This window comes from Triturus cristatus, chromosome 3_1 (assembly GCF_964204655.1).
Source record: "Triturus cristatus chromosome 3_1, aTriCri1.1, whole genome shotgun sequence".
NCBI lineage: Eukaryota > Metazoa > Chordata > Amphibia > Caudata > Salamandridae > Triturus > Triturus cristatus.
In genome coordinates this window covers 764,988,204-765,005,521 of record NC_140583.1, presented here as the reverse complement: position 1 = coordinate 765,005,521, position 17,318 = coordinate 764,988,204, and the positions used below count along the sequence as shown (strand labels likewise).

At 48.3% G+C, this 17,318-nt stretch overlaps 1 pseudogene; it reads right to left on the bottom strand.

Moving 5' to 3' along the window:
• Window positions 1-1,304: 1,304 nt before the first annotated feature.
• On the bottom strand, window positions 1,305-14,604 carry LOC146860972 (2',5'-phosphodiesterase 12 pseudogene; annotated as a pseudogene).
• Window positions 14,605-17,318: the final 2,714 nt, after the last annotated feature.

The following is a 17,318-nucleotide window of genomic DNA, read 5'->3' as shown; positions in this document are numbered from 1 at the left end:
GGTCTCGGTGGACCCTAAGTTCCTTTCTGCTAAGATTCTTTTCCTGGTGGCCATTACTTCTGGGCGGAGGGTTGGTGAACTTGGTGCTTTGATGGCTTTGCCCCCTTTTTTGGGTTTCTGCACTGACAAAGTCATTCTCCGTCCCAGTCAGTTTGTTCTGCCCAAGGTTTTGCCCTCTTTCCACTGTCAGGAGGATATTTTTCTCCCTGTTTTTTTCCGGACACTGCCTCCCCGGAGGAGTTGGTCCTCCATTCTTTGGATGTGCTGAGGGCTCTCAGCATCTATTTGGAGCGGACCTGTGATTTCCGGAAGGTTGATTCCTTATTTGTCACCTACGGCCTCTCTGGGAGGGGTCTTTGTCCTTCCTTGTCCACCTTGACTCGTTGGGTCAAGGGTGCTGGTGTTTCGGCCTATGAGTCCCCCCACTGTCCTCTCCATTCTTCGGTTCAGGGTCGGTCGACCAGGGGTGTCTCCTCCTCCTGGGCCATGTTCAAAGGGGCCTTCATGCGGGACATTTGTAATGCTGCCACATGGGCTTCTCCCCATACATTTGTTTCCCATTATCGCCTTCAGTTGGGGATGGCGGCCTCGGCTGCCTTTGGTGCTCATGTTTTGTCTGCTGTACATGGTTTATGATTTGTACTGCTTTGTGTTGATTAAATGGACCTGTTTACCGCAATTGTTTTCTTACAATCACCGTGTGCTTGGGTATGGGCTCACTGTTAAGGAATGGGACGGGAAGACTGGACGAGGAGGTAATGCCCAGTTACTCACCGATAATATTCATTACTCCGAGTCCTGGTCTTCCCGTCCCATTCCTGAGCCCTTCCCTTCCTCCCTGGTTTTTAGGTCTCGCGACTAGCGTTGCAGTGCGCAGCCCTGCTTGCGCGAGACCTCTTGTAAGGGGGTTTTGAAAGCTGACCACACGTTTGTGCGTGCAATCAGGCTTTCACCGGCAGGCATTGGCTTTCGCGTGTTTTTTTTTTTAAAAACAGGCACGCGATTGGGCAAAGGCGGGCGCATGTCCCGCCTTTGCAACGCACCTTCCCACTGGTGGCCAGCACGCGCAGCAGCATGCGTTTGCCTCGCTGCCGCGCCCCCTCCCCCCGCTCCTCTGTGGTGCGCGCGCACCACTGTTTATGGTTTTTTTCCCCCATGAGATGTGACTGCCCGGAGGTCACCTATTTGAATACTGAAGATGACGAAGAATGCCAGTCCGGTTTCTATGTTTACCGAGACACACACACACGACTTAGCGAGCTATCAGGAAGTTAGTTTAATAACACAACGCGACCGTCAGCGGTTCACATTGGATCCCACGTAAGGTGCACGTTAAGAAAGAAAGACAGTGGCTCCTCGTTGAAGACGCAGAGTTCTTCTCTAAACTGGTGAGCGGATTTCATGCTGTAGACCATTACGGGGAAGAGCAGGAACGGACGAGTAAACCGTTCTTTATATTCTTTAGGATCAGCTCTGGCATTACCGGCGTTCTCACAACCTGGGGCAGCTGCTACTCCTCTGGTTAAAGACAAATTAGCCAATTGACCACAAAATACCTTACTTGTGCGCGCGTTCAGTGATCTTCTAAGGCTGTCTGTTTACAGAGTGAGGCCGGATCCACATCAAGGGGTGATGCCTTCTCGCGTGCGGTCACAAGAGCAACAACTCCTTGGCCAATGACAGCCCTGGTAGGAGAGGGTATAATGAAGGGAATATGTATGTGTGCGCGGGTGTGTCTGGGAGGGCTGCATCACGTGCACGAACCCCTGATTGACTAGGTGGTCACCTCACTCCAGAATACCGTATGCCCTTTGGCATTCAGCACCTATTGTCTTCTGGGAGTTGTAGTATTGCTTCTGTTGTGCAAATTGAACTGACACCTCCTTCCTGGGCATGCCAACTCCTGCCCCCTCTGCGCAGTATACCTGGTATTCCCATAACTGGAATTCAGCTAGGAGTGCGCCCCATATTCTTCTATGATATTGTGTGCTGGGTTGTGTCAGAAAAGATGCTCACCCACTTCTCTAATGAAACCCTAGGCCTACTAAGTGTGCTGCCCACCTATAGGGACTTTCGTTGAAGGCCGATAATCACCGTTCTTTCAGGTAGTCTGAGCTGCTGCCTCTGCTGTGCTGCAATAACTGCGTGTGAACCATCCTCACTGAGGGCCACACCAAGCGACGGTGGCAGCATCTCTGCATCGACTAACTAACAAGAGGAAACTGAGGCCCACCAACGAGCTGAAAGGCAGGAAATGTGGAGACACAGCATAAGGCCCTTCCTGGAAGAAAGGTGACCGCTTCATAACCACCGCGCGCTGCTGACCTCAAGCAGGTCTGTGCAAGGCCCTCTCAGGTCGCTGTGTACACAGCGCTCTGCGCCATTGCTGGTCTGTCTCTTTAACCACCTGAGTACTAGGCGTGACTATTGGTTTAACATGGGACTTCTCACACTTTTACCCACAGGCTCGCTATTGAGCTTGTGTGCACTGCACAGGGTAGGCTATTTGCAGTCAGTGACAGTGGCACGCTGGCGATGGATGACACATCAAGGCTCAGATTGGCCAAAGATAGCATGAGAAGAAGTTTAAAGATTCGTATCTCAGCAATAGCCATAGGCTTTGATCTTCATAAGGGCAAAGTATTGCAAAGATGACACTTTAATGGTCTGGTGGCATCAAGCTCTAGCCCAATAGTTCCAGCGCCCTTACAGAGGCCCGAGTATGTTTTAATTCAGCGCCACGATACCCCCGGCGGGTGATAGTGTGCTTTGCAATCCCTTGTGGTGCATGCTAGTGATCATTACACATGGCTTTCAACAGTAAGAAGCAGAGATCGTGCAAATACTTGCACACGCAAAGACACTATCGGAGAATATTGGCCTACACTGTAACCCGGTTTGCCAATTCTAGAACACTATGTCATGATGCATTAACTGTACACAACACAGCTTCCGCTGCTATTACTCGTTTCTCTATGGTTTCAACATTATTTCCTCATTACAATGCACCAAATGTTTTCAAAAGAAGTTTACTACGCCATGCCCCATGGTTATCAAGGTTCTACAATTTAGCCAGAGGGGGACAAGGTTCATACGTCTTCTCACATTGAGATTTGTAAGACTATAAATCTGCTATCCCCATGGCTTCTGCTGTGAGCAGTTATTGCGAGTCTGTGGAGCATATGCCCAGACTTGGTGGCACATTTTGTACTGCTAAAGATAGAATTTAATGTTCTGTTCACATTTGAGGTAGTTTGCCGTGCTAAAGGCACCACTTTCCTTTACGTTAGATTAAAGTATTTGATTTTCAGTTGCTTCCTATCTGACATTGTCATCTATACATCCAGTTTACCGACATTGCTGGTAAATGCCTGTGTCTGTCTGTGCTTGTCTGACGCGTGCACACTTTGGTTTGTATACACTTGCAGGGACGCAGACAAGAGTATGACATTAGCATGTTGACATGTAACATCTCGCCATAGATACATCCACGCGTCCTGCATACACATTAGATGTCGCTCATTGGCTATGGGTTTCTTGTTGCAAGTGCATTCTTACTGTCTACAACCCTTGCACAGCTTACATTTGTGAAGTGAGCATTCACTCCAACTTGCCTCTTTGACCCAAATCGGTGGTGCTCATGTTATCGATCTTGGAAGAAAGAAGGACTGAGAGGACCTGCCAGGACTCAAACCTGTTACCAGGAGGTCAAGCACAAATTACTGCAGTGGATGCATTAGACTGAGCATGGTTGCCCCATTTAAGGGAGACCTCCAACCCCAGAATAGTAACTCTTTTTTTAAACTCAAGAATCCTTGGTCCAGTAACCCCAAAATGTATTTCCTGTCCAACATTGAACCTATAAATGTGAGGCCTTAATTGAAGTTGTCCTTTAATGTTAATCCTATTCTTTCCCTACTCTCCCTTTCCAGTTCCTTCACGTACCTCATGGCTCGTATCCTCATTTCTTCCCTGGACCACTACTATTGTGGGGAAGGCCTCGGTCCGTGTAGCTCTTGCCATAGTTTACAGGCCGACCCCTGCCTCTTTGGTGTCCTCGAGCATTCCTCCCACTTCCTCTCTCTGTTGAACTAGTCCTGGTTTCAGTAGGTCTTATGCCACCCCATATGTAGATGCGTAGACGTGCAGGTTGTTCGATCTGTCATTGCGCAGCACCTGTGACCCTCAACAAGCAGTTCTATAATGCAGAGAGAGTAACTATCCTCAACGCCTACATTTGGTTATGTTCCTCTCTCTCCACTGCACAAATTCCTTCAGCTAACCCCTTTCTTCTTTCCTCCTCGGGCTTCCCTGATTTATTTCTGATCACGGTCTCCTAATACCCCCTTCCGTAGTTTCCCTGTTTAACTCTCTCCTTGTCTGCGCCCTCGCACAAGTTATTTCCTATCATAATCTTATTTCTGCCCCTGAACCCTGAAAGACCCTTGGGCTTGCTTTTCATCTTGATCATCCTACTCATACTCCCCTGCTGTCTCTTCCTTGTCTCCTACGAGGGAAGCTTGTGAACTTTGGGAGGGTCGACTGTTAGTCTGCCCTAGGGCTGCGTTCTTGAATGTGAATTACTGCCCTGAGCACAGTGCCCAGAGGCCGACACCAGCGAGTAACCGCTGAGGCAGCAAGTTTGATGGTCCGAGCAGCAGATGAAATATTGTGTAAGGGAGAATTATTGCTGTCGGTCAGCTGGAAGTGTGCCCTGCCTTATAGCTAGTGATGGTATAAGCAGCGTCATTGGACATCTGTTATGGCCATTACCCACCCCAACCCTCCTCCCTCCCGAAAAACAAAACAAAAAACAAATGTGATCTCCATTTCAAATTTGAAAAAATGTGTATGTTGCCGTTGAGAATTTGTGTTTTTCAGTTTTGCTTTTTTATACCATTGGCAACAGTGCTATGCAAATATGATACCTCCACTGCAAGTAAAAAAACAAAAGTAAAAAACATTGTTATTTTCAACGCCAACAGCTCTAACTTTAACAAATGCGAGACCTATTGCATTGCAAATGCTTGTTGTCTTTGGTGATTGTTTTCCTTTCTGGGTTTTCTTTGGTATTCTCAGGAAGTTCTGTGACGCACTTCCCCCTTTATCGTAACCTGATGGTGGTGCCATGTTGGGGAAAGTGTGAAAAGCTCTGCTAGGTAGTAGGTTTATATGGAGCAGACTAGCTGCTCACTGTTAAGGAATGGGACGGGAAGACCAGGACTCGGAGTAATGAATATTACTGGTGAGTAACCAGGCATTGCGAGTGCGTATTGTTTCTGAAACAGTAAATTGGTGTAATTTCTGCTCGTAGTAGTGTGCTTGGGCTCGTAGTAGTGTGTTTATTGCAGGGTCTGTCGGTTTCTATTGTTTTTTTCCCTTGTCTGTTGTTACAAAACGACACTACTACAGAGTGAGAGGGCAGCGGTTTTTCTAAAGTCAGACAGTTTTCTGGCCCCACCCTTTCCCTCTTACTGCACCCTCCAATCGGGGTTAGGCTCTTTTCTGTGCCCTCCTGCCCCTTGACTCCTTTTCTAACACCTGTAGGTTGCTGTGGCTGACCACCTGGGTTCAGATTGGGATCAAAATTAGGCCCAGGGCACTCCTAAAAAAAAGGGGCCCACATTCCTGAATCGTGCCCTTTCATGAAACACCAATTGAGTATTCTCATTGGGCCAATGTTAATAGAAATGTTTGGTAATTGTAACATTTTATAGCTTGAAGGAACTAGTAACCTGAGTATCAAGCATTTGCAATGCAATAGGTCTCGCTCTTACGAGAGTTTAAGTTATTGGCATAGTAAATGACAATGCCTTTTATTTATGTTTTGGTTTTTAAAACATACATAAAAGGCATTATCATTTACAATGCTAATAGCTTAAACTCTCGGAAATGCGAGACCTATTGCATTGTAAATGCTTGTTTTTCTTGAGTCAGAGGAAGAGCCCAGGCTTCATAAATTGGATGTGAGAAGGGTTCTTCTAATACATCTTGATAAGGTATCCTTCATTGCAACATACCCTTCGTTAACTTTGGGCCAGCTACGAGGGGTGAGAAGCCATTAACTGACTCACTTAGTAGAAGGATTAGATATCTACTATCATTAGCATACAGGGCAACTAGTTACGAGGAGGCTTTTGGGATGCAAGGTAGATCCACAAGGAGGATGTCTCCGTATATGAAAGAAGTCCAGAGGGCATCAATTGCAGAAATATATATACGCCATGTAACTTTATTAACATTTACAGGATAATACAGGATTTGGAACTTAAAGATGTGTTGGTCCCAATGTTGGTCCCAATGTTCTTGCCTCTACCAAGCAATAAGGAGAGTATTATTATTTATTGTGTGGCATTCAATAATTGTGACGATTTTAAAAAACTGATTCAATAAAGTTGTTCACCCAGTCATGCTGTGTATATATAATAAAGAATTTCAACATGCGACCTTAAGTTTCCTGGATTCTTGCTTTCGTATATCTCATTTTGTCATGGAGGGAAGCACGAGGTGGTAATGCCTCAATTACTTACTGGTAATATCATTACTCCGAGCCCTGTCTCCTCACTTTCAGCCACTTCCCTTCCTCCCACCCAGTCCAAGATAAGGGGGTGACTTTATTTCGCCAAACTATGCTGGGATTGTGTCTATGAAGGCATACCTGCCTCATTCTGTATTAGATGGAACCGAGGGAGCAAGACAGAATACATTTAGCCAGGGCTTTAAGTGAGATGAAAAACCTGAGGGGTCCCTCAAAGGTGCGTGGCAGATGTAATTAAGGGTGTGGCTTAAAAACAAGTAAGCTAAAAATCTGTGGTTAGCATAGTGTGTCGCCCGACTGGTATTTTGCTGCTTCTGTCATTGCATCCAGATATATGATACAAGTAACATGACACCTACAAGAAGTCTTACGTTTGGCTTTGTCAATGGTTCTTAATTGCAGGAGATAAATAAGCAACAACTACGGCTTCATTGTATATAATCAGGGCCATTGGAATTATGCGATTGTGCGGCCGTGGCGATTTTCGCATTAGTTTGGATTTTCCGCATTTGCCACATTATCAACTGCTGTAAAATCTGCAGATTTTTTTATTGTTTCTAGCTAAAACGGTTGAAAAGCTACTAAAAGCCTAGTGGACACATGGCAGAAGGCCCTTTGCAAAGCTGGACTGGTCACCTTTTTGTTGCTTATTGCTGTATTTGAATATTAAAATGATACTAATGATGTGCAACCAATGCCAAAGGCAGTAATTAACAAGTGTAAAAACAAAATATGCCGCATAATTAGATTTTTCTTGGTGCATATTTTACTTAACTCTGCCACATAATTTGGCCCTCTGCTGCCGAATAAGTCCAGTGGCCCTGTATATAATATTCAAAATGCATCCGTTCTGACATGATGAAACTGTGAAATCTCAATAACGTGTCTGGTTGGAGTTACATTAAAGGCAGTGACGGATGGTACTACTGCAGAGTTAAGATTTTTTTTCACTCTGAGGGTGAGGGCAGATATGAAGAGCCCCATAGGGACCCGTGTCAGCACCGTTTTTTTTAGAACTGCTGGTGATGAGCACTGGCAGGATCCGGCCCACTTAAATCCCTGCATTTAGAGGTTAGTAATTGAGGCATTTCCACAAAACAGTTTGACCTGTCACTTTCCTGCTCCATTGTTACTGATTGCTGTTCACCGATTCCCATGCTTTGGTTATTTGCATCAGCTGCTTATGTTATTTGGGACTGCCAAATATATTGGTATTTCTATAGCACAATCTTAGTTTATAAGCAGACAAACTTTGGGATGGGTGTGCGAGGTGGGGTGGGGGGTCACGATTGTTTTCATCACAAAAGGGAGGCGGCAACACGTTTCACAATTACGTCATATGACCAAAGGCACACAAACTGATGCGGTTTGCCCAATAGTTTCACAAACACATTCACAGGCATATGAACACTAGTGATGATGCCAGAAGGCAAGTGGCGCAGAGATGAAAACAAGTACTCAGGCTAAAATTACTCAGATCGGTCACTAAACTACACCTCCAATCAACAACATAATGCCAGCATGTGGCCTTGTTGGTACCAATAAGACGCCCAACGCCTTGTCAGTGGTTGTAAGTGCTATATAAATGCAGTTGAAACACAAATAAGGTTGCGGTCACAGCAGACCTGTGCAGATTAGCTCCAGAGATGCAACAGTAGGCCCACCTCTCGCTCACCTGTAAGGCAGTGGCCTTCTGCAGCAGCTGCCCCTTGGCCGCTCCGTAGTCCAACAGTTTCTCCAGCAGCTCGGCGTGCATGGGCTCCGCCAGCAATGCCTCGCTGAGGCAGATGTCATGCTGACTGAGCAGGGTGAGTTGGTCCGGCCGGTAGAAGGTGGCAAGGCCCTCGTGCTGCTTCTCCTTCAGCTTGAAGAGACCCTGGAAGCCGAAAGCATGAAGGGCTGGGCAGAGACTGTCCGTGAAGACAGGACAGTCCACCTCTTGCAGGCAGAGCAGGTTAGCGTTGTAGCCACTGAGCTCCTTGCGCAGTAGGGTCTGCCTGTAGTCCATGTCCAGGGCGTAGGGCGCACAGTAGGGGTACAGCACGACCCGAGAGTGCTCTGTCTGCGCGTACGCGTATGGCCTGGTACTTCCCCCAAGTCCCCTCTCTACCTTTGGTACCCACAGCCCTTGTCCGGATGAGGTCTCCCTCCCTCCTTCAAGGCAAGTATTGAGACCACACCAATTTTGGATTAGGGGGTGTAACCCCCCGGCCGTATTTATTGCAAAATAAAAAAACATTACTAATTAACATTATGTACAATTACGCAGAAAGGCCGGATACATTGTTAGACAGATGATGTCACATGGCTATTCTTAACTCTAATACACACGACACTCCTACCGTAAATCTAACAATGCATATATTCACTTTCTGTGTGTCCCCTCTAGAGCCTACGGCAAGGTCAATGACTGGCAGCCTCCAGATCCCAGCAAACTACGAGAAATTACTTCGTCGGAGTCGGCTTGCGCAGGTGGTACAGCTTATCGGACGGATACATTCCCCCGGGCCCCCCCTACGCCCTGTGCCTTAAATTCCATAATGGGGGCTGCAGAAATTCTGCATACTTGCGCCGTGATGCGCATGCGCGTGCGGGGGTGGCCACAGGCCCACTGGAAAGAATGACTCCCCGGCCCCCGCACCCTGACAGCCTACCTACCGGCTGTCACTGCCCTTGGAGTTACATGGCTCTGACCGCTAAGGACCGAAGACTATGCTTACCAATCATGACCTTGCCGCCTGACCGGAGACACACACACACACACACACACACACACAACTAAATACAACATTATTACCTGAAATCAAATAACATGTACTGACATTTATTTAAACGTTACATTTCAATCACATGACTGTATTAACCAATCATGTATTTGATAAGCTTACAAATAATGACACTTTTATTATACATTCACCAAAACATCATTTTTTCAATAACTCTATCTCCTGAGATACCTGCAATAAAAGTAGACCAACAAAACAAATACATTACTGACAAACACATGTAAAATGTACCAAATCATCCAATTTACATTACTTCTATCTCCTGAGATACCTGCAATAAAATCAAAAGAACAAAACAAATACATTACTAATAAACGCCAGTAAAATTTACCCAATCATCAAGTTTACATTCATGCTATCTCCTGAGATACCTGTAATGAAAGTTTACTAATAGAACAATCAAAATACATTCCTGACCAACACGATTAAATTGCCTGCCTCAGGGGATGGTGGGTGGGGAAAATACATTACGGGCCGCTGGTGGCCCGGGTACTGTGCCCGTGGGGAGCATAGAACAAGAGACTGTTCTGCTCCCCACGCCCCCTTTTAAAAGGGGGGGGCACGGGGGCCAGGCCGGTCTAAACCGTCCGGACCCCCACGCTGGATGCCCGTGTGAACCGGAAGCACTAAAGTGCTTCCGGTTCACACCCCGCAGGACGCCGCCTATTGGATGCCATATTAGGGGAAGGTGGGAGTGCTTCCACCTCCTCCTTTCCCCTGGGGACAGGTCCGACCGCCAGAATGGCGGCGCGCGCTACTTAGCGCTCGGCCTTGCCCATATGGCCTGGTACTCCCTCCAAGTCCCCTCTTTACCTTTGGTACCCACAGCCCTTGTCCGGATGAGGTCTCCCTCCCTCCTTCAAGGCAAATATTGAGACCACACCAATTTTGGATTAGGGGGTGTAACCCCCCGGCCGTATTTATTGCAAAATTAAAAAACATTATTTATTAACATTATGTACAATTACGCAGAAAGGCTGGATACATTGTTAGACAGATGATGTCACATGGCTATCCTTAACTCTAATACACACGACACTCCTACCGTAAATCTAACAATGCATATATTCACTTTCTGCGTGTCCACTCTAGAGCCTACGGCAAGGTCAATGACTGGCAGCCTCCAGATCCCAGCAAACTACGAGAAATTACTTCACCGGAGTCGGCTTGCGCAGGGGGTACAGCTTATCGTACGGATACTTTCCCCCGGGCCCCCCCTACGCCCTGTGCCTTAAACTCCATAACGGGGGCTACAGAAATTCTGCATACTTGCGCCCTGATGCGCATGCACGTGCGGGGGTGGCCACAGGCCCACTGGAAAGAATGACTCCCCAGGCCCCCGCACCCCGACAGCCTACCTACCGGCTGTCACTGCCCCTGGAGTTACATGATTCTGACCGCTAAGGACCGAAGACTATGCTTACCAATCATGACCTTACCGCCACAGGACAGCATAGTTGCCCGACTATCTGTCCTCCCCCTCAGGCCCCCTGTAACTCGCCTTCCCCTGGACTCAACTACAACCCTTCGTCCCAGGCGAGCCGGGTCGTTACCCCCTAGGTGCATGTCCATGTAACTATACTCTCATTCCCAAATTACGCACCATGGCCTCGGGAAACTGCAAGCAAACATGAAAATAGCGCGTCCGTCAGTGTACTGCCCTACTGACAGGCTAAAAACTTGCAGACTAAAAACTTGCACTACTGTGCATGATACTATGTACCAGTGCACTGATGCACACTTCTCCCTGAGTCACAGGGTAAAGAAGCTTACCCCCTAGGAGCAAGATCCGGATTGCTGGTGGTCCCTTACTTTCTATTTCCAGCGTGGCCCCAGTCCCCTGCATGGCCCTGTGCGCCGTCTGCCCTGTCTCTCGTTCCCACCTGAAACTCTATTCTTGGTCCTAACTTACGCACCCAGGCCTCTTGAAACTGCAGGAAAAATGAAAATAGCACATCCGTCGATGTATTGCCCCACTGACAGGCTAAAGTGTACACTACTGCACATGATACTATGTAACAGTGTACTGATGCAAAACTTGTCCCTGAGTCAAAGGTTATAGAAACTTGCAATTCATATGAAACAGAAATCAATGGGCTACAACAAGTTAGCTGAATCCAAAACTGCATCTTGGATTGGCAAAACCTGTAACTCGCCCCTGGACTGGACTCAACTAAAAAACTCTTCACCCCAGGTGAGTCGGGTTGTTACCCCCTAGGTGCATGTCCATGAAACTATAATCTCATTCCCAAATAACGCACCTTGGCCTAGTGAAACTGCAAGCAAACATGAAAATAGCACATCCGTCTGTGTATTGCCCTACTGACAGGCTAAAACCTCCCTACTGTACATGATACTATGTAACGGTGTACTGATGCAAATCTCTCCCTGAGTCACAGGGTAAAGAAACTTGCAATTCACGTGAAACGGAACCAATGGGCTACAGCAAGTCAGCTGAATCCAAACCAGCATCTTGGATGGCAAAAAACCCAGGACTCTTGAACTGAAAGATAGTGAAGTGTAACCCATCGCCACGTAGCAGAAGTGGCCCTGACAGCTCGCCGTCATTGCGGTATGGGTCACTTCCCAGGTGTCACCTTCAAGGATCCACCATACATAAAGGAACCTAAAACACAGATGATTAGTGCTCCTAGCCTTTGGATAAGAGATACCTTCTTGGTCCCTTACGCCTTTTCCTATCCTCAGCCCAGGTTGCAGAGGTACAGTGTGACAACGCGGACATCGAGTGCGCAAGCAAACGGCTGCATAGGTACTGTGTGCCACCACATACGTATCTAGTGCGAAAAGTGTAAAAGCACAGGGTGCGCAGGTATTGTAAGATGTGAAAGGGAAACATAATTAACAATTCCTATTCAAATATTTCCACGTTTATTCCTTAGCGGTCCCCGCATGCTACGGGCTGCATCTAGTCACGGGTCTGCAGCAGCAGCCCACAATCGACTAGCTGACCAGGCGCACTGCCACATCTGCCTCGAAACACACGGGCTAAAGTTTCCACTAATGTATAACAGGCTCATGGTGCAGGGAAGCAGTTGGTTTCTAAAGTCATGTTTTCAAGCGCCTCGCACAGCTGCTAGGAGGGGTTAAGGGAAACACAGATTGAGGTCTGATGGAAATGTAAAAAACGTTTTCCTGCAATGTTTGTTTATGTGATTCTTATAAGGGATAATACGAATAAATTAATATCGACTCCCAGAGTCTTCTCGAATTTTTGATACATTTATGTATTTGAAAGAAGGTGCAAGGTGTTGCTCAGCCTTGGTGCCTCGGTACCGTGCTCAGAAGTCATCGAAGCATTAACAGCCACCAATCAGTGCGGATATACCAGTCCAAAACATACAGAAACGGTCGTCCAAATATAAGGTCAAATCAAACGCCAAGCGACCAACAGGGTCCCTCCTCAAGGTTAGAGAAGTGCATGTAATACAAGCTCATCCTTACCCCCGGCGTGAAGCAGGAATTGCAGTTGACCAAACTATTTGAAAATGTTGCATATTTATATAGCGCGAACTCGACCCGAAGGTATTGGAGCGCTTTACCTGAGCACAGGGTTGACAGTACACATTCAGGCAGGGGGTGATTAAGTGATTTGCTCAAAATCACAGGATGTGGACGCTTGCAGCTGAAAAGTACCGTAGTACCTCGTGTACACGCTCAGTTGCATGAAAGGACAACCCAATGCTGGAAAATGCTATGCCTGTTAAACTTATCTTGCAGTTAATAAAAAAGAGCGAGGGCAAGCCCCACTTCGCTGGTTCCCCTTTAGCACCATCAATAGACAGGCTTGGTTAGAAGTGGGGGCCAAGGAAAAGGGGTGCGTGGGGCTGAAAACGCACCGGTAAGAAAACTTCTCTTGACTCACTAAACGTTAAAGATATTGGGCGCTTTACACACGCACCGATTACCTCACACACAGCTGATCACGCCACACCAGCCTACTCTCCTTAAGCCAGCCTCGCGTTTGCCATCTGCGCTTACAAGTTTTCAGCCACCCCGCAGTAGACTCCTCCGCTGCTCCCGCGCTGCTCACAGCCAGCCCGCTCCACTCTGCCGATAATCCCCCAACAAAGGTAACGAACCGCAGGTCGCCTCCTCGGTCTTCCATAAACTGCTGTGGGAAAAAAGAAAATACGTTACGGGCCGCTGGTGGCCCGGGTGCTGTGCCCGTGGGGAGCATAGAATAAGAGACTGTTCTGCTCCCCACACCCCCTTTGAAAAGAGGGGGGCACGGGGGCCAGGCCGGTCTAAACCGGCCGGAACCCCGCGCTGGATGCCCGTGTGACCCGGAAGCACTAAAGTGCTTCCGGTTCACACCCCGCAGGACGCCGCCTATTGGATGCCATATTAGGGGGAGGTGGGAGTGCTCCCACCTCCTCCTCTTCCCCGGGGACAGGTCCGACCGCCATAAGAGCGGCACGCGCTACTTAGCGCTCGGCCTTGCCCATCCGCCAAGATGTTGTAGGAGACTGTGCGGAGGAGCAACTCTGCACTCACCCACTGCGTGTACAGGTGCCGCTGTTCAAAGGCGCACAACCCGGGCCCAGCCTCCACCATGCAGCTGGTCTCCACCTCCCGGGCGGCGCCGTATCGCGGCGGGTCCACACTGTCCGGGGTGCAGTGCAGCTACATCCGCAGCCCGATGTCCGCGTTGGTCGGTGTGTAGACCCGCTGGCTACCAACGGGGAAACAGCCTCCTGGCTCCTCGGGCGCCTCCTTGAACCAGCAGAAGAGTGAGGCCTCCAGCTGCACAAACTCGATGTGCAGAGCGGGGCAGATAGGTAAGCTGGCTATAGTGTGGAGGGGAAGTTGCGCCTGGCAGAAGGAGGGCGGGTTGCGCTCCACCATATAGCGGGCTTCACTCATGTGCAGAATGGCGGCGTCTCGCCAGGCCTCGGCATTGAGCAGCTCGTCGGGCAGCGGCTTCTCCTGGTAGTAGAGGCGCACGGACGGCTCTTCTGGGGAGCCAGACAGGGAGGCATTTCTGCCACGCTTGCATTTCTTGGCCTTGCTGCTCTGGGCTGCTTTGACGGCGTTGGTTGCGATGCGGGCCAGCGTCCGGCCCAGAGGCTCTGACTGGTCCCGTTGCATGTGCTTCTGACTGCCATCAAGAGTAAAGGAGAGGGTCAGCTTGGGCTCCGAAGCCACACAGCGTACCACAGCCTTCTCCATCCAGCTAAGTGGGCTACAGGTGCTCGAGTAGGTGTAGGGCCGAAGCGGGTGACCCGGGACACACCGCAGTAGCTTCCAGGCTGAGAGCCACAGTATCAACCCGGCGCCCAGTACACAAGGGCGTGAGGATTCTAGCTAACGGGACAAGACAGGAGAGCCATTCATTACCGGCTTCCGGGAATCAATCGCAGTTTGCACCGGCATAGACACAGAAAAAAGCATTGATCTCTTAGCTTTATGGGGCCATGTGTTTCTAATTAGCGTGGAGGCGCGCACTGCCCCCGACCTCGAAACCAAGATTTTTTTCCTTTGAGAGGTCGGGGGCAGAGCGCTCCTCCACGCTAATTAGAAACACATGGCCCCATAAAGATAAGAAAGTGCTTTGCGACAGCAGCAAAGCAGGCGACCCAGTCCGTATCAGAGGCGAAAGGGCGTCAACCAAAAACCCTCATTTCCAATGGCAGGCCTCCGTTTAGCATAAACGGTGACGCCAGCCAATGGAAATGAGGGGCGGGGCTTCAAGCCCTCTACTGAAACTCCTCGTTCACAATAAATCTCGCAGAGCGAGCAGGGCATGCGCTGCAACGCTAGGCGAGACCTAAAAACTAGAAGCAGTGAGTTTTGGCCAGGCAGGCAAGATTAAATATAATGGTCCAAGGGCCAAAAAAACCTGATCTGTTGGGTATTTTAATATACTGGCCTGTACGAAAATGACAAAAATTACCTGAATACAGTATTGTTTCCCCTAATCAGTATGTAGTTTAAACAGAAAATTTAAGGCAAATGCACATTACATTGATTTCTAAAGCTGCCTTAATGATCCATGACGGATCCTCAAATTAACAAAGGCAGAAAAACCATGTTAAAAAGGAATAAGATTTTTAATATATATAAAGATTTGTCTTTAATCATCATGCTCTGGCGTTTGCAGAATTTTTACACCATCAACAATTGCAGGTTATTTTTTTTAATGTTTTTGTGCTTTTATATAGTGTGCACTGGTCCCAAGAGCATTAGATCTATCTCCATGAGCACCAGTTACGTTAGGGGAGATTGAATTCATTTTTATTTCTCAGCCTCGGGAGATTAAGTGATTTGCCCAGAATCACAGGGTGTTAAGCTAACGCTGGGACTCCAACATATTTACCGTGTTCCAAAGTTGGTAGCTCTGTCAAGATAGGCTAACAGCAAGGCCTAAGCAAACACACTGGTGCCACCTCCCCCCCCAATCTTAAATTCACCTCAGAAAGACAATGGGGCTGAAGTGACAGCTCCTGGCCCGCAGCAAAGCCTCTGCCTACTCTCCCCCTCCTCGCCCACCAAGGCCTGAATGTGATGTGACGGCCCAGTGAGGGACGGGCAAGGGGAAAAGCAGTGCTTTTGGGCTCGGTCATACCCAAGGGGGGTGAGGTGAGAATGACCCTACAATTAGAGCAACAACTGGCCCCCAGGGAGGCCGCTAGCCTCTCCAGCTCATTACAGTCTAAGGGCTATTGCTTGGCAGAGGTGGAAGAGGAAACAAAGAACAAAAGCTTCTGGGCTGGCATCGGAGGAGGGGAGGGCAATGGGGGTTGAAGTGAAGCCATATCACCTTCACCTGACACTGAACCCCCCAGCGAGGCTGCTTTGCTCTTCCATATCCCTACTCTGTTTGACAGATTGGCAGGGGAGAAGGATCACAACTTTTGGCTACCTATGCAGCCCCTCAGGGGCTAAACTGAAGTCTGCGATGGCAGGCCTAGTGATGCAAGTCCCTGCCTTGACAGTCAGTCTGCCTTACAATATAGCGGCCCTGCTGGGGACTGACAAAGATAGCAAGGTTCTGTTGCACGAGTGACAGAGGGCTTACAAAAAACAGCCCACAGGTGACCCATAGGCACTGGCCCATTGGCCAATGCCCGACCGCCTGCCATCCCAATCCGACCCAGCTAACCATGTCTCTTGTGGACCTCCCAGCTGGGCCTACTCGTCCATACTCTCCTCCCATGATATCCATCCCAGGTGTTCAGGTAAAGAAAAGGCAATTACGATAATGGTGTCTTCCTTGTCGTCTTTCATTTGAGACTGCTACTGCCAAGTGGGACTAGGACCAGAACCTCTATCTTGTCCTCATTTCTAAGCAGATTCTTTACTAAATCCCTTCTCTCCTACAGTTCATAGAACCTACTAATTATGTTCCTTCAATTACATTACCCTACTCCTAAGACTCTTCTTGGGTGCACCGGAGACCCACTATGCTAATTACCCAGGTTGCTTGAAGGCAGATTCTATATTGCGTCTACACCAGCTGCCAACGGGGTACTCCTCTGACCCTCCTGGGTGGACTCAACATCACTGTCTATGCAGGCCTGTATCCAGAGAATTCCTAGTGGTAGCTCCTTGCTTTTATTTCTGAGTTGACTATTCAGATCATGTTAGAAAGTCATCCTTTTGCCCTGTTCACCCCCATCTTTTTGCTGAATGATACTGGTGGTAACTGACTCCGACAGTGCCCTGAGCTCTGCTAGCAGGCCCAGGCCAGTGTTACGTTTAAAGCACAACACATGTATAGGGTTCACTATGTATTTGGGTACACTTACAATTACCCAATAAGTCCCAAGTAGGTAATACAACAAGGGAGTTTAAACTACCTATAAGACCCTAGTATACAACAGGGCATGGAAGTTTAGAGGCCAGCAGCCTTCTTTGGACCTGTATGCGTGCACTGCTGAGTGACTGGAGTCATTTTAAAAGCAGCCCTGCTCAGCAGCACTGCTTTTTTTTTGTGTTGAAATTTTTGAATGAATTTTATAATGAGAATACAT